This window comes from Ceratotherium simum, chromosome X (assembly GCF_057802395.1).
Source record: "Ceratotherium simum simum isolate JZ-2026a chromosome X, ASM5780239v1, whole genome shotgun sequence".
In the NCBI taxonomy this organism is placed as follows: Eukaryota; Metazoa; Chordata; class Mammalia; order Perissodactyla; family Rhinocerotidae; genus Ceratotherium; species Ceratotherium simum.
This window is the reverse complement of record NC_141940.1, coordinates 51,143,080-51,166,761: the sequence shown is the minus strand read 5'-3', so window position 1 is coordinate 51,166,761 and position 23,682 is coordinate 51,143,080. Positions and strand designations below refer to the sequence as shown.

The following is a 23,682-nucleotide window of genomic DNA, read 5'->3' as shown; positions in this document are numbered from 1 at the left end:
ACATCTTATACACTTTTTTAATAGCTAAGAGGCTATGCAGAGTCTTCAGAAGAAAAATCCTGGAATCTAATAAGGATCCATATTTAATATGAAATTAAAAGTTTCATTTACTCAACTCTCTGTTTCATTAGTATTTTCTTTAATAACACAAGATTTCTAGTAAATAATTTTCTGAAAATTGCTTTACAAATAATAGGCATTTAAAGGAAACTATATATCACAACATCAGGGCATCTCCTTTCAATAAATTGTACTTTGGATATCATAAAAATGGCTACTCATAAAGTTTCAGTTAAGTAAGATGAATAAGCTCTAAAGATCTGTTGTACAACATTGTACGTATAGTCAACAATAATGTATTATACACTTAAAATTTGTTAAGAGGATAGATCTCATGTTAAGGGTTTTTACCACAATAAAATAATTTTTAAAAAGGCTACTAGGAGAACCAGATTATTTTTTTTTATTATCAGAGCCTTGTTATTTGAATTAAGTATCATCTACATGTCACGTTGAATTTTCCTTTCTTGTAGGACATTAGAAAACAAAGTCCCCCATTTCTTTGTCATTTAAAAGATACTTTTCCTTGGGAAGTTAAGTGTTCTTTTTTTACACAAAAAGTAGTTATTGAAGCATTTAAGCTTTTGGGAAAATGCCAGAAACCAAAGCTTGAGAACACGTCTGCCTTGGTAACTAAGAAGAAAAGAGCTGGTTCTCAATGTGTATAAAAGATGTCCACAGTAGGGTGTCAAATGAAAAAGGCAAGTTGCAAAACAATATCTTCAGTATGATCTCATCTATGTAAAAGTACACATAAAAAGATGTATATATGGGGTGTGCATGTTTGTGTGTTTTCATGTTCATAGAAAAATGCCTGAAAATATACACGCCAAACTCATGTAATTAGATGGAAGGAAAAGCTTTAACTTTTTATTTTCTATTCCGAAGCATTTTTTTAAATTTTTAAATGAGCATGTATGATTTTTGTAACTAAAGGAGGAAAAATTTAAGGCAACAATGAATAGCATTGTTTGAACAAAATTTGGTTGTTATTTAGTCAAGCAGAGTTTATTTAGAGAGCTTGAGTGCTGTCCCAATTACTGCTTTTGCAAAGTAGGAGCTATCTTTTGCTTGAGCAGCGCTCATACAACCTAGTCTGAAGCATCATCATACATTAGTGCCTTGCAAAATGCACCATTTGTCAGGCAGTTCATGCTTTATTCTGATTGGTATTTGAAGCTTTTATATGTAGTTATTTTTTCCCAAACATGATATTTTGTTGGGCTAATTATAACATTATCAGAGGCAGCACTGCCCTCTTTTCCATTGTGCTCACAAAAACTAAGTATTTTATTTTATTTTTTTTTAATTTTTTTCTTTTTTTTTGAATTTTTTGTTTATTGCAGTAACATTGGTTTATAACATTGTATAAATTTCAGGTGTACATCATTATACTTCTATTTCTGCATGGATTATATCGTGATCTCATGTTCACCACCCAAATACTAGTTACAATCCAAAAAACTAAGTATTTTAAATTTTCTTTCATTCAAATTGTTTTCTTTCCTCTTATTTCAAAACTCTTGTTGTTTCTCCTATTGACTTGTATAACCACGTTAATGGAGAAAATGACTCTTGCTTCTAGAGACTTATGTTACCTGGAAAATGAAGATCATGAGTGGATCAATCATTCTTCTGAAAAGTTTATTTTTACCTTTCTGGGAAAAACTTTGGCCAATTCCTACAAATATCTATTTGGATTTTGTAGTCTCCTTTTTTTCCTGTGGTTTTGTGATGATTTCAATAAATTTCAAGCCATAACATGTTGCTTGATCATAAAATTACTAAGCAAATTGCATTTTTCTACAAATGTTGTGTACATAATTTAGCTGCAAATGATGTACATTTGCTTATAAGTTTACAATATGCTTACTAAGAGATTCTGTTTAAATTTGTAAATGACATATGCTTACTGGACTGAAATTTGAAATCACTGGACCAAAGTTATTATAAAATAGTAAAAAAAAAGTTAATGTGATGTGCATTTCAAAGAGATAGCTATGACTGATAAAGTATTCTAGTAACTATTCCCTTCTATACTCTCTTGCATTCCAACTGTCATTTCACTATTTCAGACCTCTGTCATTTCCCATCTGGGTTATTTACCTCATTCTTGTCACTTATCTCCCTGCCTCGAGCTATTTTGCTTCCCTTCCAGCCTATATTCTACTGTGAAATTAACTTTTCTAAAATGCCATTTTCATCATGTCATACTCTTCTTGAAAATCTGTAGTAAATCCTCATTGAAAGAATGATGTAGGGAAAAGAAAACTAGATTTGAAGTTAGACAGCCTGTGGTAAGTAATTTTATAGATTCCAGAGTCAAACATACCCACATTTGCCGCTTGCTAGCTGTATGGCCTTGAGAAGTTACTTAATCTCACTAATCCACAGTTTCCTTACCAGTGAAATGTAGAAGATAATATATAACTATACTAATTAGGACTTCTTAGTTGCAAGCAACATAAATCAACTCTGGCTATCTTACCCCAGATTTAATTCATTGGAAAAATAACAGGGTCTCACAGAGTCTGTGGAAGGCTAGTGAGTCAGGTCTAGAAATAGGTGGAAACTGAAGTAGCTCTGGATACCTAGGAAGCAGAAAACACAACAAGGGCCTCATAACCAGAGTAGTCTCATGTTGTAGTAGTCATGATGTTGAGGATGAGATAAACTGGAACTTTGGTCATTTACAATTTACTTGCTTGCCCCTTCACTACAGGAGGGTAAGGCCTCTAGTTATAGTCTCACTGGACTCTTCTCGAAAGAAAATCAGAGTACTATGAGACTAAGGAAGTGGTTGCCCAGTATCCAACATATGACAATGTTCACTATGCATGTAAACCACCAGTCACATAGTAGGTGCTCAGTAAATGGCTATTTTAACAGGATAAAGACTGGACAACTTAATCAGGCATTCATGGCCATCCACTTTCTGGCCTCAACTTACCTTTTCAAACTTGATTTTCTCCTAAAACCTCTGCATAAACCCTGAATTCTCATCTCTGCCCTTCTCAGTCCATTTTTCCTGCCTGAAATGCTCTCAACCTCTCTCACTTTTTAATATTCTCTTCTAAGAATATTCTTACTTTTTAATTTATCTCTTCTAACTTCAGCTCTTTTTCTGATCTCTGAATCACTGATTTTCTATTTCCTCATTTCCTCTTAATCATAGATTGCTCCTTGACATCTTTTTTGAGTGGTAGTCTTGTATAGTCTAACACCTTCATGTGCCTTATTTCTCCTAGCAAGATTATAAACTCCTTGAGAAAGAGATCATGTACCATATATTTCTTTGTTTCCTTGATGGCACTTAAGCCAGTGTTATGCACATAGTAGGTGCTCATAAACTTATGATAAATGAATGCAAGAATGTGAATTATTTATTTAAATCAACATTCATTTAATGATTACCTGCTGTATACTCAGCACTGTGGTGATTGCTTTGAGGATACAGGGAAAAAAATAAAACCTTGAAAGTTGACTTTGATGTAGCACACAGTCTAATTTAGGAGAGAAAAAATAAAAGCGTGAAGCACCCCAAGAGTAATTATATTAATAAGTAAAAAATATCATGTGAAAATGTTATATATCAGTACTAAGTGTATAAGAAGATGTAAAGAGCAGGAATTAACTAGATATATGTGAGGTATGAGCAGATTGCCTTGTCTGGGATGAAGAGTTCACATTGAAAAATAATAAGAGATGATGTTAGAGCACATAAGGTTAGGGAAGACTTTGAAAGAGGATTTTATAAATTTAAATTTAATATAATAGGGAATAATATTTGATTAAATAAAAGTCCATCTATACAAAAGAACACTAATCTGCTATCCACAGTGATGAATATTTATTGACTTAGAAAGATAATCAAAAAATAGTATTCAACCACAAAAGCAGGTTACAAAATATTATGTATATCAATTAATGTTTTAAATAAAGGGCATAAATACACATTAAAATATCTGGAAGTATAATCAACAAGGTATTAGCTATGCTTACATGTAGGTGGTGTATTCTGTAGTTGCTTTTTGTTTAAAAATTTTTTTAGCAAATTTTTTGTTTGAAAGAAAAAAAATATATATATATGTATACTTAAAGGTACTATAGATTTTCAAGGACAATAGTGATGTGAAAAATGGTACTTGAGGTAGGTTGCTTTAGCATCTGTATATAAGGATTTAAAACCAGTAAGATATGCTAAGAAGGCTTGATTAGATAGTGGAAAGGGCAAATTTAAGAGATGCTTTGGAGAAAAATTAGTTTGCTAGGTTTCTAATTTAATGTGGGGATTAAGGTAGTGAGACTGAAAACAACACTGAAATTGTGAGGAATAGAGAACAGATAAAGGTGCCACTGATAGTTATGGAAAAATTGAGAAGGAAAGCTGATTGAGGTAAGAGGTGGAGAAGAGGAGTTAGTTAACTTTTGCATGGAGTAGTATGAAAGTTAACTGGATATTTGACATTAGAACTGGAAAAAAGCTTAGCAGTCAGGGCTGGAAATATAAGCTTGTGATTTATTGGTATGTAGAGTGTTAGCATAGATGGAGATACTATGAAAATTAGTACATACGTAGGCTTAAGGAAAGCCAACAGGGGACTTAAATAAGTCCACCAAATTCTTCCATTTACTATATCCCTATTTTTTTAAACAGATTTGTTGAAATATAATATACATACTATAAAATTCACTCTTTATTAGTGTATAATTGAGTGATTTTATAAATCAATAGGGTTGTGCAACTATCACCACAATTCAGTTTTAAAATTTTTCCATCATCCCAAAAGTTCTCTGGGGCCCATTAGCAGTTAATCCCTACTCCCACATCCAGGCTTAAGCAAATACTCTTCTGTTTTCTGTCTCTGTAAGTTTGCCTTTTCTGTACATTTTGTATAAATGGAATCATACAATATGTGGTTGTTTCTAGCTTCTTTTGCTGAGCATAATGTTTTTAAGGTATATCTATGTTGTAGCATGTATCAATAGCCTGTTCATTTCAATTCATTAATAGTATTTCATTGTATAGATATATCACATTTTGTTCATCCATTTACTAGTTGATGGACGTTTGGATTTTTTTCCAGTTTTTTGCTATTATGGGTAGTGTTACCATGAATATTTACATATATGTTTCTGTGTGGACATATATTTTTATTTCTCATGGTTAGATTCCTAGGAGTAAAACTGCTGTTACCTGGTAAATTTGGGTTTAACTTGTTAAGAAACTGTCAAAACATTTTCCAAAGTGTCTGTGCCATGTTACATTCCCACCAGCAATGCACAAGTGGTCCACTTTCTCCATATCCTCCCCAATACTTGGTAGTATTTGTCTTTTTGATTATAGCCACTCTAGTAGGTATGTAGTGGTCTCTTGTTGGGGTTTTGATTTACATTTCCCTAATGACTAATGACGTACATTTTTTCATGTCCTTTTTTAGCCATTTATATATCTTCTTTGGTGAAATGTCTATTCAAATCATTTGCCCATTTTTTAATTGGGCTCTTTGTCTTCCTAATAATTATTGAGTTGTAAGAGTTATTCAAATATTCTGTATACAAGCCCTTTATCAGATCCATGATTTACAAACACTTTCCTCTAGTCTGTGGCTTGTATTTTTATTTTCTTATTGGGTACTTTTGAAGAGCAAAAGTTGATAGAGTCCAATTTATCAATTTTTTCTTCTATGGATTATGTTTTCAATAATATATCTAAAAACTCTCTGCCCTACCCAAGGTCATGAATATTTTCCCCTACATTTTCTTCTAGAAGTTTTATAGTTTTAGCTCTTAAATTTGGGTCTGTGATCCACTTTGAGTTATTTTTTTGTGTATGGTGTGAAATAAGGGTCTAATTTCTTTTTCTGTTTCTTTTTTAATGTGAGTATCCAACTGTCGCAGCACCATTTGTTGAAAAGACTATTCTTTTCCCTGTTGAATTGTCTTGGTACATTCGTGAAAAATCAGTTGTCCATAAATGTAAGGATTTATTTCTGAACTCTCAATTCTGTTTCACTTATCTGTATGCCTATCTTTGTGCCAATAGCACACTGTCTGGTTAACTGTGGCTTTATCTTAAGTTTTGAAATCTGGAAGTGTGAGTCCTCCAATTTTGTTCAACTTTTTCAAGTTTGTTTCGGCTATTTTGGTCCCTTTTCGTATGAATTTTAGGATCAGCTAGTCAATGTCAATTTCTGTGAAGAATCCAGCTGAGATTTTGATAGGGGTTGCGTTTAATCTATCCATCAATTTGGGGATAATCGCCATCTTGATAATATTGAGTCTTCCAATCCAAGAATATGAAATGTCTCTCTATTTATTTAGATATTCTTTAATTCCTCTCAGCAATGTTTTGTGGTTTTCAGTGACTAAGTCCTGGCAGAACCTCTGAGCTGAATGAACTGGGAGTGGGGAGTATGGGAGCAGCTCCAGGCCCTGATGCCACAGATTCCCACTCTTTGTACCCCAAGGTCAGCGATTTTTTTCAAGAATAAACGCTTCTTAGATGGATGTATGGTTGTGGTCAATTTCCAAAGTGCTGAAATGGTTGCTTTTGTTAATTTTGTCTGGTTTATAGTGCTTTTAGGGGAGAAGATTTCCTAGTCTCCTCACCCAGACATAGCCAGAAGTTCTAGCATGCATGTATCTTTATAAGCATTTGTGTTCCAAGCACTTCAAACTCCAAAAGCCCAGTGATAAGATATCTATTGAGCTATGCCAATTCAGTCAAAAAACATGTTAAACTACCACTTGTCTTGTAAAGCAAAATGTATGGGTTACTGAATTTTTTTGTGTGTGTTGTATTAATCATGTGTCTAGAGTTGTGATGAAACAGTGACTGAGATTGACTACATAATTTAATTCAAATAAACAAACAGATATATTGAGCACTTCTTAAGTGTTTGATACCATGGGAAATAATAGAATAATAAATCATTATTACAGCCCTAAAGAATTTCTCCATGTAGTGTCGGAGTCTAAACTAACTGAAGTATAAGGCAGATAGTCAAGTGTGCATCTGTTTTGAGCTCCAGGCTCATATAATCAACTGCCTATTCAAAATCTCTACTTAGATATCTAGGAGGAATCTCAAAATTAATATGTGCGAAAACAATTTGCTCACCCACCCTTTACCACTATTCTTCTTTAGTGAGTCCCATTTCTATAAATGATACCTCTGACTGCCAAGCTCCAGATACTTGGTAGTCATCCTTGATTCCTTTTTCTTCCTTACTCCATATCCAATCAGTCACTGAGTCCTCTTGGTTCTACCTCCAAAATAGTATCTCATATCTGCCCATTTGTCTCCTACTCTAGCGCCAACATCCTAATCCAGACCATCTTCATCTACTGCTACCACCCCATTCCAAACTATCATAACTGGACTACTCCCTAACTCATCACCCTGCATTTCTTCTTAGCCCACTAACATCACTTCTCCATACAAGGGGCAAAGTGATCTTTTAAAAATGAAGATATGATCATGTCACTTCCCTGCTTAAAATTTTCAGTGGCTCCACACTTCATGTATAGTATGATGCTCAGTTAAGGGTGTTATTCAAGAGCCATGTCATTTTAGCCTCAACCTAGGCCAAGTAACCATCATCTCTCACCTAGGTTAACATTTCTTGTGCATCCAATCTTTCTTACCTCCTATCTATTTTCCACATAGTAGAGAGAATGATTTTTCTAAAATGCAAATATGAGTATGTCTCTCTTTTTCCTTTATTTGGAAGTCTTCCCACGGGCCGGCCCCGTGGCTTAGCGGTTAAGTGCGCGCGCTCCGCTACGGGCGGCCCGGGTTCGGATCCGGGCGCGCACCGATGCACTGCTTGTCCGGCCATGCTGAGGCCGAGTCCCACATACAGCAACTAGAAGGATGTGCAGCTATGACATACAACTATCTACTGGGGCTTTGGGGGAAAAATAAATAAATAAAATTATTAAAAAAAAAAAAGAAGAAGTCTTCCCATAGCTTTTTGGACAAAGTTCTAAATCTTTAATATTGCCTACAAACTTCTTGATCATGACCCTACCCATTTTTACAGCATCATCCCATGCCACCATCATCACTGATCATTACTCTTCAGTCATGTTGGCCTATTGTTTCTAGAAGGAGCCAAGCTCATTCCTGTCTCAGTACCTTCACTATGTTTTTCCTTCTGCCTTGAATAGGCCCCCATCCTCTTTACCTAGCTAATGACTATTCATCTTTCAAGTCTTATTTTAAATCCCACTTTCAAAGAGAGGTCTTCCCTGAACCTATAGACTAAGTACTAGTTATGTGCAGTCATCAAACTCTATACATTTTATATATAGCATTATCACAGTTTTAATTATGTAGTTATTTGTGGATTTATTTAATATGAGCATTTCTAAAATCTATGAGGTTACGGAGCATGATTGAATACCAGCATTTTCTAGCACAGTGCTGGGCACATAGTAAACACTCAATAAATATTGGCTGAATGAGTGAGTGAACATGCCATGGAATATAAGGAAGAAAGTATTTATTTCCTGCTAGGAGCATCTGGAAAGTCAGGGATTAAAGAAAAGTTAGTCTAGGCAAAGGAAACAACATGTTTGTTCAAAGTCAAAGAGTGAGGATAGGTCCTGGAATATTTGAGGAATTGTAAGGTATTTTCTGTGGCTGAAGTGTAGGGATCTCAGTGAAAAGTGGAGGAAGAGGAGAGAATAAGAGGAAGAGAGTTAAGGGGAGATGAGGTTAGAGACGCAGGTCAAGGCTGGGGTCTTTCTGCCAAGCTAAGGAATTCAAGTTTAATTAATAAACGTTAGGGAGTGACTGAATCAGAGTTTTTTTTAAAGGAAGGTAACTAGAGTTGGCAATGTAGAAGATGAATTAGACAGGGAAAAGAGTAAAGAATAATATATATATAGCAAGTAGAGCATACCTGGTCCATAGCATTTGCATAGCAATCTGTATTATTTATAGGACCCTCCTAAAAGCTTATCATCGTGTGTGTGTGTGTGTGCACGCGTGTGTGTGTAATGTCACTCAAATATATATTCCTTAATTTCAAAATTTGATTTGAAATTTTTATTAAATAGGGTCATAGATCCTCCCTTTGATTTTAATACTAACAATTCTAACAATAAGAAATTGCATCAGCCTGACACATTTACCTTTTCAAAGTATGTTTACATATAGTACCTTATTTGATTTTTACCAAAACCCATAAAATAGAGACAACTTTTCTCATTTTGTCGATGTGAAGACTGGACTCACAGAAGCTAAAAGACCGACCTAAGGTTATGTAACTAGTATATGTGAGATGCAACATTAGAACCCTTTTCTAAGTCCAGGGCCCTTCTCAATTCAGCACACATCCATGCATTTTAGTACTAATTTTACTGTTGTTGCTTTTTTAAACTAAGGCTTTTTATAAGTTTCACAACAAGCTTTTATAACTTTGAAGTAACAGCAAGTTTAGCATTTGCTTCCTTCAAGTTACTCTTTTGAAATATTTCCACAATCTATAAGTCCTGAACAAAGACTGAACAAAGAATTACCTAGATAAATGAATTATAAATATAATCGTCATTAAAAGCCAAATGTTGATTATTATCTAGTAAAAAATAACACCTATATTTTAGACCTTTTAAAAAATCCAGGGGTTATTTTTAAAAGAGAAAGAACGAGTGGAATGAGTGCCCACGTAGAAAAATTGCATTGGGTTGGCAGAACAGAGATCATCTCATTATCTTTAGAAGGCGAAGAAAAGATCAAAAGAAACTGGAGTAGAAATGAAAAAGATAGAAATGACGATATGGCTAAACATGTTTTAGGAAAGATGATATGGCATGCTTATTATTTATAGTAATTTCATTTGGAACATCTTTTAAGACTTTATTTTGTAGAACGGTTTTAGGTTTATAACAAAATTGAGAGGCAGGTACAGAGATTTTCTATATACCCTCTGCCCTCCACACATGCATAGCCTCACCCATTATCAACATCACTCGGTATGTTTTTTACCAAGGATGAACAAACACTGACACATCATAAGCACCCAAAGTCTGTAGTTCACTTTAAGGTTCACTCTTGGTGTTGTACATTCTGTGGGTTTGGACAAATGTATAATGACATGTATCCACCATTATAGTATCATACAGAGTATTTTCACTGCCCTAAAAATCCTCTGTGCTCTGCCTTTTCATCTCCCCCCACCACTGCCCCACACCTGGCAACCATTGATCTTTTTATTGTCTCCATAGTTTTGCCTTTTCCAGCATGTCATATAGTTGGAATTATATAGTACATAGCCTCTTCAAATTGGCTTCTTTCCCTTAGTAATATGCATTTAAGTTTCCTTCATCTCTTTTTATGGCTTGATAGCTCATTTCTTTTTTAGTGCTGAATAGTATTCTAATGCCTGGATGTACCATAGTTTACTTATCCATTCACATACTGAAGGATATCTTGATTGCTTCCAAATTTCGGCAATTATGAATAAAGCTGCTATAAACATCCCTATGCAGGTTTTTGTGTGGACATAAGTTTTCAACTCTTTTGCATATATACCAAGGAGTGTGGTTGTTGGATTGTGTGGTAAGAGTATGTTTAGTTTTGTAAGAAACCATCAAAATGTCCTCCAAAGTGGCTGTACTATTTTGCATTCCCACCAGCAATGTATGAGAGTTCTTCTTGCTCCATATCCTTGTCAATGGTTGGTGTTGTCAGGATTTCAGATTTTGGCCATTCTAATAGGTATGTAGTGGCATCTTGTTGCTCTTTTAATTTGCATTTCCCTGATAACATATGATGTTGAGCATCTTTTCATATGCTTATTTGCCATCTTTATGGAATGTCTTTTAACACAGGGAAAAGTTTTGAAAATATTCTCTAATTACCATAATATAACACTTATAATGTAAAACTTCTGCCATGACACTTTTACCATTAGAATATAGTATAGATATCACAGTGAACATTCTTAAGAGCTCTTTAAAATTTTATTGCTTATATTTTCAAAATTCCAGATATCTTGTAAGATCAATACAATGGAGTCAGAAATTCAAGTGAAATTAAGAAAACTTAAAAGCCATTTTAAGATAAGCCACCTGCAAAATTAAACCAAGAGACTTCTTGTGAATAGATAATTCAATTTGGAAACACCCAAAGTTTTGGTTGAGTTTCAGGGAGGTATGAATAGAATGTGATCATCATAAGTTGAAAAGGTAAAATCTAATCATTTAACAGAAGACTGAATTATCACAAAAACAATTACTACATTAGGGAAAATCAGAGAGCTAGCTGTGAGTTTCTAGCAATGTCTAGGAAAAAGAGTGCCTTGATTATCAGATTGGAATACTCTAGTCCCCAGCCCAATGGTGGAGATGGGTAGGTAAATCAAATTAAATCTTGAGGCAGTAATCATTAAGAATATCTATTGACCCCTTTTTTAATGATTCCTGGTTCACTATGTAATTTCTGATTATAATTTGGTTTTGTATGTATATTGTCTAATAGATTCAGAATATGCTGCTTATCAACTGAATATCCCCGTTTACAATATTTCCCATTATAAACTAATAGATGGACATTCTGATTTATACATAGATATCTTGTACTTTAGTTTGAATTAGCCTTCCTGATCCTCGTACTAGTGGCATACTGATAGAATTGTAAATAGTGTCTACATGGAAGGAAGCAAATATTATGTCTGTATGGAAGGGTATATGGGTGACATCATCCATCCATTTGCAATCAATAAAAGAAGTATGTGGTGATGCAGAATATGCTTATTTTTTCCTATTTTTTTTATTGTTTCTTGTTGAAATATCCCCTATGGCAGTAGTTTTCAGGCTTTAATTTATACCATAATAACCTGAGGAAATTATTAAAATTGCGAATTCCTAGGTCTCACTCCCAGAGATTCTGATACACTTGGACTGGGGTGGAGCACAGGAATCTGCATTTTTAAAAAACACCCTAAATGATTCTGATCTTGAAGGTTAGTGGACTATACCTTGAACAGCACTGTTCTACAGAGAGCTTTGCTTTCTTTAAATAGGCCTGTGGTTCTTAAAGTGATCATTCACTGCTGGGCAAAATTTCATGGGTTTCTGTTAGATTTCTGTTAATTGGCTAAATCGATAACATCATAACCAGTTCCAGGCCTCTGATGGGTCAGAACTGTGTATGCAAATCACAGCGAGTATTGAGGAAGTAGACGGCAGTATTATAAGGATAACTGATTTGAGGCAGGGCTAATAGAAAACAAAATGGCTGCCAACTTCACCGTGCTATGTGCTCCCAGGTGAAGAACAGAAAATAATATCCTCTGAGGAGGCCTTCTCTGTTCAGGAGCAGAAGAAATACGTAAGTGGTGATGACACGGAGTAGCCTAGGAGATATTATCCCCCCCCCAAACCTCTATCATCTCCCCATAACCACCCCAAATAAAACAATCTAAGTAAAAACAACGTACTTCCTATGGAAGTGCAACTTTAAGTCCCTAACTTTCTCTAAGAACTAGATTACTACCCCTAAACTCCTTTTATATAGAAATTTTTGAGCTTCCTCTGGAAATGAAGAACTATTTAATTGAGGATGTTCGGTTGGATGAGGATTCAGGAGATGGGGGAGGGCAAAGTAAGAGCAGGGAATTGGTTGATAGTGATGTAGTCTAGGGTTACAACCAGGAAGTGGCAAAACTAGGGTTTGAATCCATCAGACTCCAAAGTCTATGTACCTTTTTATTAGATTTTTCTAATATTAGTGTGTATGAGAATTATCTGAGGACTGTGTTAAAAATGTAGGTTTGTGATCCCAGAAGTTATGATTTAGTAGGTCTTCTATGTGAAATTGAGGATGAAGGAGTTAAAATTTCCCTGGATTGGGATGAAACTGTGCCTTGTACCCACAAGGTTAACGTGGGAAACAAAATAACCAAAGTTTCTGAGCTTGCCTTGCAGAAGAGCAGGAGGACCACTGATAAGAGAGGAACTTGGTAACAGCTCCCTGCCTGACTAAGCATCTTGCAGGAACACTGAGATGCTAGAATGACTGATGTAGACTTTAGATGTCAAAGACTGAAAATCCACTGCATACAACACATAGAACAGACAGTCATGCCAGTGTGGAGGACTCTTAGAACTTCAGCCCCCAAGGCCACATGCTCCCCCTCCCCTACCTAAAACCCCAAATAAAAACCCTTGCTTGTAGCTTTTCGGGGAGTTCGGGATCACAGCATTAGCTGCCTGTTCTCTTTGCTCAGCTCTTTGCAATAAAATTCCTACTTTCTTCCACTACACCTGCTGTCAGAGATTGACTTGCTGCACAATGGGTGAGCAGACTCACTTCAGGCTCGATATTATATGGAGTCCACAAATCTATATTTTTAACAAGTATCCCAGATGGCTCTGATGCAGATGGTAGTGAACATACTTTAAGAAACATTTTCTCAGAACAACAGTTTTCAAATTTTTTCGTTTCAGAATTCCTTTACACTATTACAAATTACTGAGGACCCCAAAGAGCATTTGTTTATGTGGTAAATAATATCTGATAAATAATAACTATTGATATTTATGGTAATAAAAACTAAAACTGAGAAATGTTTAAAATATTTAACTCATTTGAAAATACCAATAATAAGACCATTACATTTTAACTAGATAATATTTATGAAAAGTAACCATATTTTCCAAATTAAAAATATTTAGTGAGCAGAGATGTATTATTTTACATTTTTATATCTGTTTAGTGGTGACTTAATAATTCTCATATCTGCCTCTATATTCAGTCTGTTGTGATATGCTATTCTGCTTGAAATATATGAAGAAAATCAGGCCTCACACAAATAACATAGTTGGAAAACAGAGAGCCTTGCAGACCCTCTGAAAGGGTCTTGGAGACCCCCATGGGTCCTGGGACCACACTTTGAGTAACTGTCTTAGAGTAATATCTGTTATTGCTATCAGAAAATTTTCTGTTGGTCAGTCTATGTTGGTCATCAAAGTTTAGGGACACCAAGGAAGATAGAAAATTAATTTATTCCTTAGATTGTTTTAGATAGTAAAATTATTTCATAAAATTTACCTCAATATTGCTCTTTTATTAATGTACTTTATAAAGTTGAAAGTACTATAGAAATATAAAATAGGAGTCCAGGTGTTGGGGCCGAATTTTGTCTGAAGAAATTGGGTTTCAGAACAATGATTCCATTGAGGGTAGAGGAGTTTCAGTAGGCGATGAGGAAAGAATACATTAGGTGACCAATTATGGGTAGAAAAAGTATGAAAGCAGGGAGAAATCTGTAGTTACTTGTAGTAGATAGCTATTTACAATTGAATAAATAACTATAATGGTGAGAAAGCGCTAATCATAACCTTTTAAGGAGGGTTATTACTTTGCCTGAATAAAAGAACCTTTTGTTCTGGTCAGCATACCTCTTCAAATTTGTTTCCATTTTTTGTTACTTTAAGTTTTAGTTCTATAATCTAAAACTTACTGCCAACTTAGTGCAAGGACTTTAACAAATATTATCTCATTTCTCATTTGTTTTTTGTCAAAGTGGAAGAGCCTGAAAAGGAGACTGGAAGGAAGTAGCTAGGAAGGTGAGAGGAAAACCACGAGTGTGTGTAATCCTGTAAGGCAATTGAGGTAAGTGTTTCAAGGAGGAGAGAGTGATCCACTTTGTCAATTGATGCTGATTGGTGAAGTTAAGATAAAGAATGAGAATTGATCATTACTTTCAATGACATGGAGGTCATTAGTGTCCTGGACAAAAAATATTCCCATGGAGTGGTTGACGTGAAAGCCCCATTGGTGTGGGATCAAGAGAAAATGGGAGGAGAGAAGTTGAAAACTGTATGAACAGCTCTTTCCAGGAGTTTTGCTAAAAAAGGGCAACAGAGAAAGGGAGCATTAGATAACAGGGGAAATGGGGTTGAGAGAGGTGGTTTTTGTTGGTTTTTAAATGAAAGAAACAATAGCACATTTATATGCTAATATTTTGTGAGGGCTTCGGTAGTAATAAGCACAATACACATAGATCCTTTCCTTATGAACCCATAATCTAGTGGAGGAGAATGGTATTCAACAAATGGTTGCACAAATAATTAGACAATTATCATTGCAATGAGTATTAAAAGAATAAGTACAAGATCCTATCAGGGCATAATTTTCAGACCTAACTTTGTCAAGGACATCAAGAAAGGCTTCTCTAAATAAATAACATTCAGGTTGCACTTAGGGAGGGGGAATAGTACATGCAAAGGCCCTAGGTAGAGGGAATATGGTATATCCAAGATACTGAAAAAAGGCCATTGAGTTTGAAGTACAGAGAGGGAGGAGGACGAATGGGGCAGAAGGTAAGATTGAAGAGATAAGCAATGACCAGATTATTTAGATTGGAGCCCATAGACTCAGTTAGGGTCTTTGGTTTTTATGTCAAGAGCGTTAGAGAACCTTGACTTTATGTGTTGGCAACAACAAAAGTGAACTAGCCAAAATTGAAAGGTAAAAGGTGGAACAGATAGGAAGCAGAATGGAAAGATGAAGTGCATGACCACTATTTATACAGTAGTCTCCCCTTATCTTCGGTTTCACTTTCCGTGGTTTCAGTTACCACGGTCAAGTGCAGTCCAAAAATATTAAACGGAAAACTCCAGAAATAAACAATTCATAAGTTTTAAATTGCTTGCCATTCTGAGTATTGTGATGAAATCTCGTGCCATCCTGCTTCGTCCTGCCTGGGATGTAAATCATCCTTTTCTCCAGCATATCTACACTCTATAAGCTACTATCCACTTAGTCACTTAGTAGCCATCTCAGTTATCAGACCAACTGTCCCAGTATCACAGTGCTTGTGTTCAAGTAACCCTTATTTTGCTTAATAATAGCCCCAAAGCGCAAGAGTCGTGATACTGGCAATTTGGATATGCCAAAGAGAAGCTGTAAAGTGTTTCCTTTAAGTGAAAAGGTGAAAGTTAATAATTGAAAGAAAAAAATCGTATGCTGTGGTTGCTAAGATCTATGATAACTTTTTTACAGTGTGTTGTTATAATTGTTCTATTTTATTATTAGTTATTGCTGTTAATCTCTGACTGTGCCTAATTTATAAATTAAATTTTATCATAGGTATATGTGTAGAAAAAAAATAGTATATACAGGGTTCGGTACTATGCGTGGTTTCAGGCGTCCACTGGGGGTCTTGGAAGGTATCCCTCATGGATAAGGGGGTACTCCTGTACTGTTGCAGATAAGACATTAGGCCAAGTCTATTTGTAGCTTCATAATCAGTTATTTCCCAATACACTGAATTTATTTAGTTTTCAGCAATTGAGAGATTTTTGTCTAACTGATCAAATCATACAGTAAGCAGGTCCAATTTGTTTGTTAAGATGACCAAAAACCACAAATCATATCACTCCTTAATATCCTTCAAATGGCTCTATTTTTATTCTCTCTCTCTTAAAAATTAACACATTTTCCAACTTTTTATTATGAAGTTTTCAAGCACATAGAAAACTTGACAAACTTTTGCAGTGAACGCCTGTATACTCACAACCTAGTCATGAACTTTTATCATTTTGTTGTATTTGGTTTCTCTTGTTTGCTGCACAATTTGAAAGTAAGTTACAGGGCTGGCCCTGTGGCTTAGCGGTTAAGTGCACGCGCTCTGCTGCTGGCGGCCCGGGTTCGGATCCCGGGCGCGCACTGATGCACCGCTTCTCCGGCCATGCTGAGGTCATGTCCCACATACAGCAACTAGAAGGATGTGCAGCTATGACATACAGCTATCTACTGGGGCTTTGAGGGAAAAAAATAAATAAATAAAATTAAAAAAAAAAAGTAAGTTACAGACCTCATGATGCTTTATATGCAAAATTCTCAGCCTGCATTTCCTAAAAATAAGGGCCAATCTCTTCCATACTCTCAATATTATATTTAAGGTAATTAAAAATAATTCCCTGATATCATCTAATACCCATCAATGTTAGATATCCCTAGATGTCCCCTCAAAATCTTTTTTAACAGCTTTATTGGAGTATAATTTTCATACCATGAAAATTATTTATTTTTAGTGTAAGATTCAGTGATTTACTACAAATTTGCAAAAGTTGTGCAGCCATCACCACAATCTAATTTTAAAACATTCCCATCACTCCAAAAAGAAACCTCATATACTTATTTTTTATTGAACCAGGATAAAATCAAAGTTCATGCATGGCATTTAATTATGTCTTTTTAAATCTTTTTTTCTAGAACAATCTTCATTTTTCTCCATGTAATTTTTAGAAAAGACTAGCTTCCTTTTTAATAGAATGTCCCACATTCTGGGTTTATCTGTGTGTTTCCTCATTATGTCATTTAACTTGTTCTTCTATCTCCCCCCACCTGGTATTTTCTATTAAAGTCTTGATGAGACTCATTCTGACATATTTGAAATAAAGCTCAAATTTGTTAATTATATTCCTCCTCTAAAATGTAAGCCTCATGAATTCATGGATTTTATCTATCTTGTTTAACACTAGCGCCTGGCTCATAGTAGGATCTCAATAAATGTTTGTCAAGTGAGTAAGTGAATCACCTACATTCAGATTATATATTTTCGCCATACAAATTCAACCTTAGTTTATAATATTTTTTCCATTTTAAATTGTATTATGGTCAAAATAAAGTTATAAAACCATGATTTATTTTCTAAATCAGTAATTCAGACTGATGAAAAGCAAGTTTTCTTCTGTTTCAGCATGTCATAAACATTTTAGGTGTTTCTCTGATTTTTAGGATATCAAATTTATTTCCCTGATGAGGAATTTCCTGCTCAAATATTTTGGAATAGATTTACCCAAATAGATTACAGGGTTTTAATAGAGCTGTTTATCAAAAGATTTTAGGGATTGCATAAGTAATCTGTATGCTCATATTCAGGGCTGTTGAGGGATTCCAGATTAGAATTGACTTCTTCCATAGAAAATAACGGTTATCTAGAGTTACTGAGTTCGGAGGAAATAAAGCAAATATATTGAGATCTTCAGATTCCTGATTCAGGCAATAATATAGTCAGATTATTTCAGTGTCAGACAAAGGGTGAAAAAGATTCAGGGGAGTCTAGGTGAAAACAGTTGACTTCCTACTGTGGAACCTTTCTGTATTCCTGAGTACTGCATGACAACTGCTGCTGGCAATGATATAATAAATAGGTAAAAATAAACTGATATAACATGTTGTTAAGTGTCAAGTTAGCAAATCCTGTGACTCAGAATATCTGCCAAAGCAGTGGATAGAGCATGGTAGTCTGGGCAATGCTATAGCCTTTACCCTTCAGGGATCTGCAATCCAATGAAGGGAAAGGAAATTTCAAATGACAATCTACAAATATAAATGGCAAAAACATAAACAGCCATGTGAAAGAACAGAGATAGGTAGTAAATAATCTGGAATATAAAAGGAAGAAACTCTTTGTAAAGTTTATGGATTATCCAGGCTGATTTGGATAGTTTCCATTTCCTTTTTGCTAGTTATAGTTAACACTCTTCCTTAAGCATCCCCACACTTGCAGGTGTGAAGAGAAAAGGGAAAACTTGAATCAATCCATTTTGACAGCTCTGGTAATTAGGTTGGGTAAAGAAAAAAGTTGAAAATAATAATTTAAATGGTGTTTTTGAGTTTTCTGTACACTGCTGTTTTCCCAAGTTATCCTCATTATCATAAAAGTTAGTTGTATCCAGCCACATAGTAATGCAGAAAAATACATTCACTAGTTTAAGCTAGATTCCCATCTCCACTCCCACCCCAAGAGAGATTTATGCTTCATGTATCTGAAAATTTTAGATAGATTTAACAAGTTAGTGGAACACCTGCTTCAAGTTGTCCCAATTTATAGAAACTGATATTATCAGCCAATTTAAATTTTATTAACATTAGACTCTCTTCTGCCCTTTTAGAGGAACATTTGTCCTGTGACTTTCTGAACTTAAGGGATAGACGTACAGCTGCAAATAGCCATTGTATTTTCATTAGAGTCCTCAGCTAGAATTTGCAGCCACTTTTCGTGCTACAACATTCTTTAATAATGCAGGCTTCAAATCAGTCTGCTAGGGATCTAATCTTGGCTCTAGCACCTACTAGCTATAAGACCTTGGACAAATTACTTAACCTTCCTGAGACTGAGTCTCCTCATCTGTCAAATGGGGAAAATAATAGTACCTACTTCATGGAGTAGTGAGAATTAAATGAGATAATACATATAAACCCCATGGAAGAGTACCTGTTCATGGTGGAATACTGAATAGTTGCAATCATTATTACATGATTAATGATAATAGTCATAGGAATATCAAGTCTTTACATTTATATAGACTTTTACACTTTTAAAACTATGGCCAAAGAATATTTCATTTGAACCTGGGGGCAGGGGATGGGACTGTAAAAGAGAATGATCATTATCAACTCAATTTTCAGATATGAGAACTGAGACAGAGAGATTATATGATTTTTCTGAGAGCACTCAGCAAGTAGATGGGGGAGCTGGGCCTTCAGCTCTAATGATAATGAACTCTAATGATGATTTGCTGCATCAGTGAAGTTAATATAGCCTGCCTAGTGAATTTTCCTAAGATACTACTTTATCTGCTTTCATCAAGCCAATGCTTCCTCAGTACTCTTCCTGGTATTGAGAACTTTTTTTTTCTCCCCTTGAGGGTGAATATTGAGTCATCTCTTCCACACGGTTTTTCAAATCAGACCAGTCATAGAAATGAAGTCCCCTTTGACTCTGGCATCATAAAGTAATGTTAATACAATTTTTCACAGTTTGTGATGCTTCTGAGCACAACTTACTATCGTTTCCAATAAGCATCTATAATTTAGTTATTGTAACAATTAGTCTATATGCTCTCTGGCCTTTGAACTTTTAGGAAATATGCATATATAGTTATTTCAAATGTGAGAAGAGATGTGACTCATGTAAATGTACCCCTTCAATAAATAACTGTGATGCTTTTAGCTATTTCATAGCCAGTATATTCATACATGCATATTACATCAAATTCTCTGTTCTGTTTTTAGAAATACATATTAAAAATCATGTCAGGGTGGCAGGGTACAGAAGGTAGTGATTGAAGCATTGATCCATGTAAAACCAAGTATGGCTATTTAAAGCCATGCATAAATAGATGTGTTTTGAACTGTATTCTCTGGCAAAATAGTAAGGAGTTCCCCTGGTATTTTACTTCCTATGCTTAGGGCCTTATCTTTTATAAGCTGTTAGAAGAGATGACAAGTGTATCCTGGCACAACTAGATCCTAGGGAAAGGTTAACAGATTTTAGACTACAATTCTGTTTGAATACACAGTACATTGCCTCAAGAAGCATCTCGTGATCCTCGAATATAAAATATATCACTTTTTACACCAAAATGTAGATAAAATTATAAGGAATAAATGGAAGGTACAGTTCTATCTCACTTTGAAAGTCTAATAGATCAATGATATTGCATTTGCACCCTAGTCAGGTGTGAATGAAATTGATTTTAGGTGTTCAGGGCTGAAAAACACTGACTCAACAAACTTTGTAACTTGAGGGATTTTGTCAAGGGTTTCTACAAAATTCATATTATAAGACATCTGTTAAATAGAAACTTGGACAATGGGGAGAAGATATGTGGCAAACCTTATTTTTAGGGTATATTTTCCTAGCAGTCATGTTACACAGATGGAAAGAAACTAGTATTCAATTAGCTTTGGTTTATGTAAGAAGATCCCTTGAATAGAGGAACTGGAATTTTCAGGGCTCCTAGGACATTTTGGTTACATCATATATAGCCACATCTAAACACACATTGTAGGACAAAATCTGTAGTCAAAGAAAACTCGGGAAAGTTGCTAGTGAGTCTCTAAAATTTATCAGATGCACTGACAAAATAAGTACCTTCTTGGCAAATGCTTAGTTGATTTGGTGCTTATGTGTATAATGGTTAAAACATTGACACTGGCACTATAAACAATACTGTTATTTTGTTGATGGCTTCACGACTAGGGCAGATTTCTAAAGGGGCACAGCTAGTTCTTCTGAGGGCCTTTGCTCTTTTCTTTAGACTATACTCTTAGACCTTTTAAACAGTTTCAGAAATGTATGCAGGAGAGATCCATTCATACTAATCGAGAAATAACCATAACATGGATTCTGTTGATTCTGAGTCAGTCATGTCACCTAGATGTCCACACAGTGTTCTGCATATCATCTGTAAATAATTTTTATTAGTCGTCCAAGTGCCAGGTACTTAGTTCACACTTAATATGTGATTGAATGAATTAAAATGATTTCATTAATTAATTAAAATGATTTCCTAGCTCTCTCTACTGAGAGGGCCTAGAAGCAACAGTACCCCAATAGGATTCTAGGGCTAATGCAGAGGATATACAAAATGATATGGGAGTGTTTTGTAGAGCCAGAAAGTAAGGAAGCACTTAAGAAGCAAAATGATGCGAGTATGTCCAAGGGACATGGGAGCCAACTGAAAGAGCTCCCCAAGACTGAAGCTGGAACAATTTCAGCAACAAAATAAAGTAGTATTGAAATACTGCCCGAAGTATAAAATCAATACTCATGATCCATACTGACACAAATAAATGATTGAAAAAATAAATTAATGCGGATGAATAGACAAATCTCCCATACACATGAATTCCAAATAATTTATGTAGATATTCCCCCATCAAGGAGGTGGAGCATAAGTCCCCATTCCTTAAGTGTGGACTGCAAATAGTGACTTCTTTCTAAAGAGTACAGTATAGAACAGGAGGGTAATCTTACAATGGAGAAAGCTGGCAAACACTATCTCAGTCAGGTGATCAAGGTTAACTTCAATGATAAGTCACCTTAGTATGTACCCTTGATATGATGTAATGAGAATGATAATTTATCTGTGTTCTTCCTCCTAAGAACTTACAACCTAACTCTAACTGTGAGAAAAGCATCACACAAACCCAAATTGAAGAGCATTCTAAAAAACTAAATATCTGATCAGTACTCCTCAAAACTGTCAAGGTCATCAAAACCAAGGAAATTCTGATAAACTGCCACAGTCTAGAGGAGTCTGGGAGACATGATGACCAAATGTAATGTGGTATCCTGGGTGGATTCCTGGGATAGAAAAAGGACATTAGCTGAAAAATAAGGAAATTTTAATGAAGAATGGACTTTAGTTAATATGAATCTGTCAATATTGGCTCACTAGTTGTGGCAAATGTTCCATATTAGTGTAAGATATTAACAAGGGAAACTGCATGCAGAGGATACAGGAATTCTCTGTACTATACTTGCAACTTTTCTGTAAGTCTAAAAATATTCTAAAATAAAAAGTTTGTTTTGAAAAAGCATTTTACTTCATTAGCATAAAAGCTAGACAATAACGATGATTTGTTTTTCTGAATATAAAATCCAAAATTATTACTGTACTACTATATTAAGATAAATATAGGGGTGAAGCACTCATTTCTTTAAAATAAATACTTAGCTAAAATTTATACTTAGAGCTTCTACCCTCTCATAACCATTCTTTTCTCTTTTATTTCTTGCACCTGCAATATTTTATTGCTGCTATAAGCTTTCTGGTATCATCTTAAGATGATAGAGACTGATCGCTTGTAATTTGACAATTCTGTAAAGAGAGAAAAGAGGCAGTATTTCAAATTCTACACCTTTTCCCTAGAATGACAGATGCTCCATGATGCAACTATGCTAGAGAGAATTCACGTGAGAATGGTTTCAACACAGCACAGCTTTCTATCGTGTTGATTTTAGCCAAGATAAGAGCCATAATTCCTCCCTCAAAAAAGTCATGTTAACAACGAGAATAGAATGTATTCATGCTTGAGTTTTGCTTAGAAGAAAGGATATCACATTACGTACACTTGCTAGAGCTAGATATATTCAGAAAATTGTGAAGTATCACTAATTTCTCCATAAACCCTCTTTGTCTCTTATTTGGCCTGTGAATTAGATTGTGCTGCTGCTGTTCACTATATTATTATTCAATGTCAAATGGCAAAACATAGTGTGATAATTAAAGGTATTGTTAGTATATATGTGCAGATTATTATTATTTTATAATTTAGTAGACTCATTGCTATCTTAAATCCTTTAAGCAGATTTGTAAGAGGCATTTATTTCAGTAGTGTGATACTTAAACTTACATTAGCTAGTGTAAACAAAGAAAATAATTACTTTTTATAGGGGTCTCATCCAAATGTCCAGACCTTTGCAGAAGAGTTGGGTGCTTCACATTAAATTTCAGAATGATTGCTAACTATTTTGGAAAGGATTTTCAACTGACGGGCATGCATGTGTCTGTGAGAATTCGTCTACAGTTACACATATCACTGAAAATTCAATGAAATGATTTGTAAAATAGAGTAGTTCTCTAAAATAACCTACCTTAGTGATATTTACAATAAAAATTACCCTGTGAAACATTAAAATATGCTTTTAATTAACTTAAATTCTTATTGACTTTTACCTGAGGATGTTTAATAAAAAATGGTATAGATACAATCACTTTCAAGAAGGAGAAATTGATATGATGACTGGTTTACAACAGTGTAATAATGTGAATATTTTGTGTTGTTATTGGCTTTTCCTTTTC

General features: G+C 34.8%; 1 protein-coding gene across 2 annotated transcripts in view; it reads left to right on the top strand.

Annotated features, from left to right (window-relative positions):
- Nucleotides 1-23,682, top strand: part of FAM133A (family with sequence similarity 133 member A) — a 44,715-nt gene that overhangs the window by 8,520 nt on the left and 12,513 nt on the right. For both annotated transcript variants that reach the window (XM_014792362.2, XM_087427776.1), the window contains exon 3: nucleotides 14,601-14,689. The gene's annotated coding sequence lies outside the window, so the exon portion shown is untranslated. The remainder of the gene's footprint in view (nucleotides 1-14,600; nucleotides 14,690-23,682) is intronic.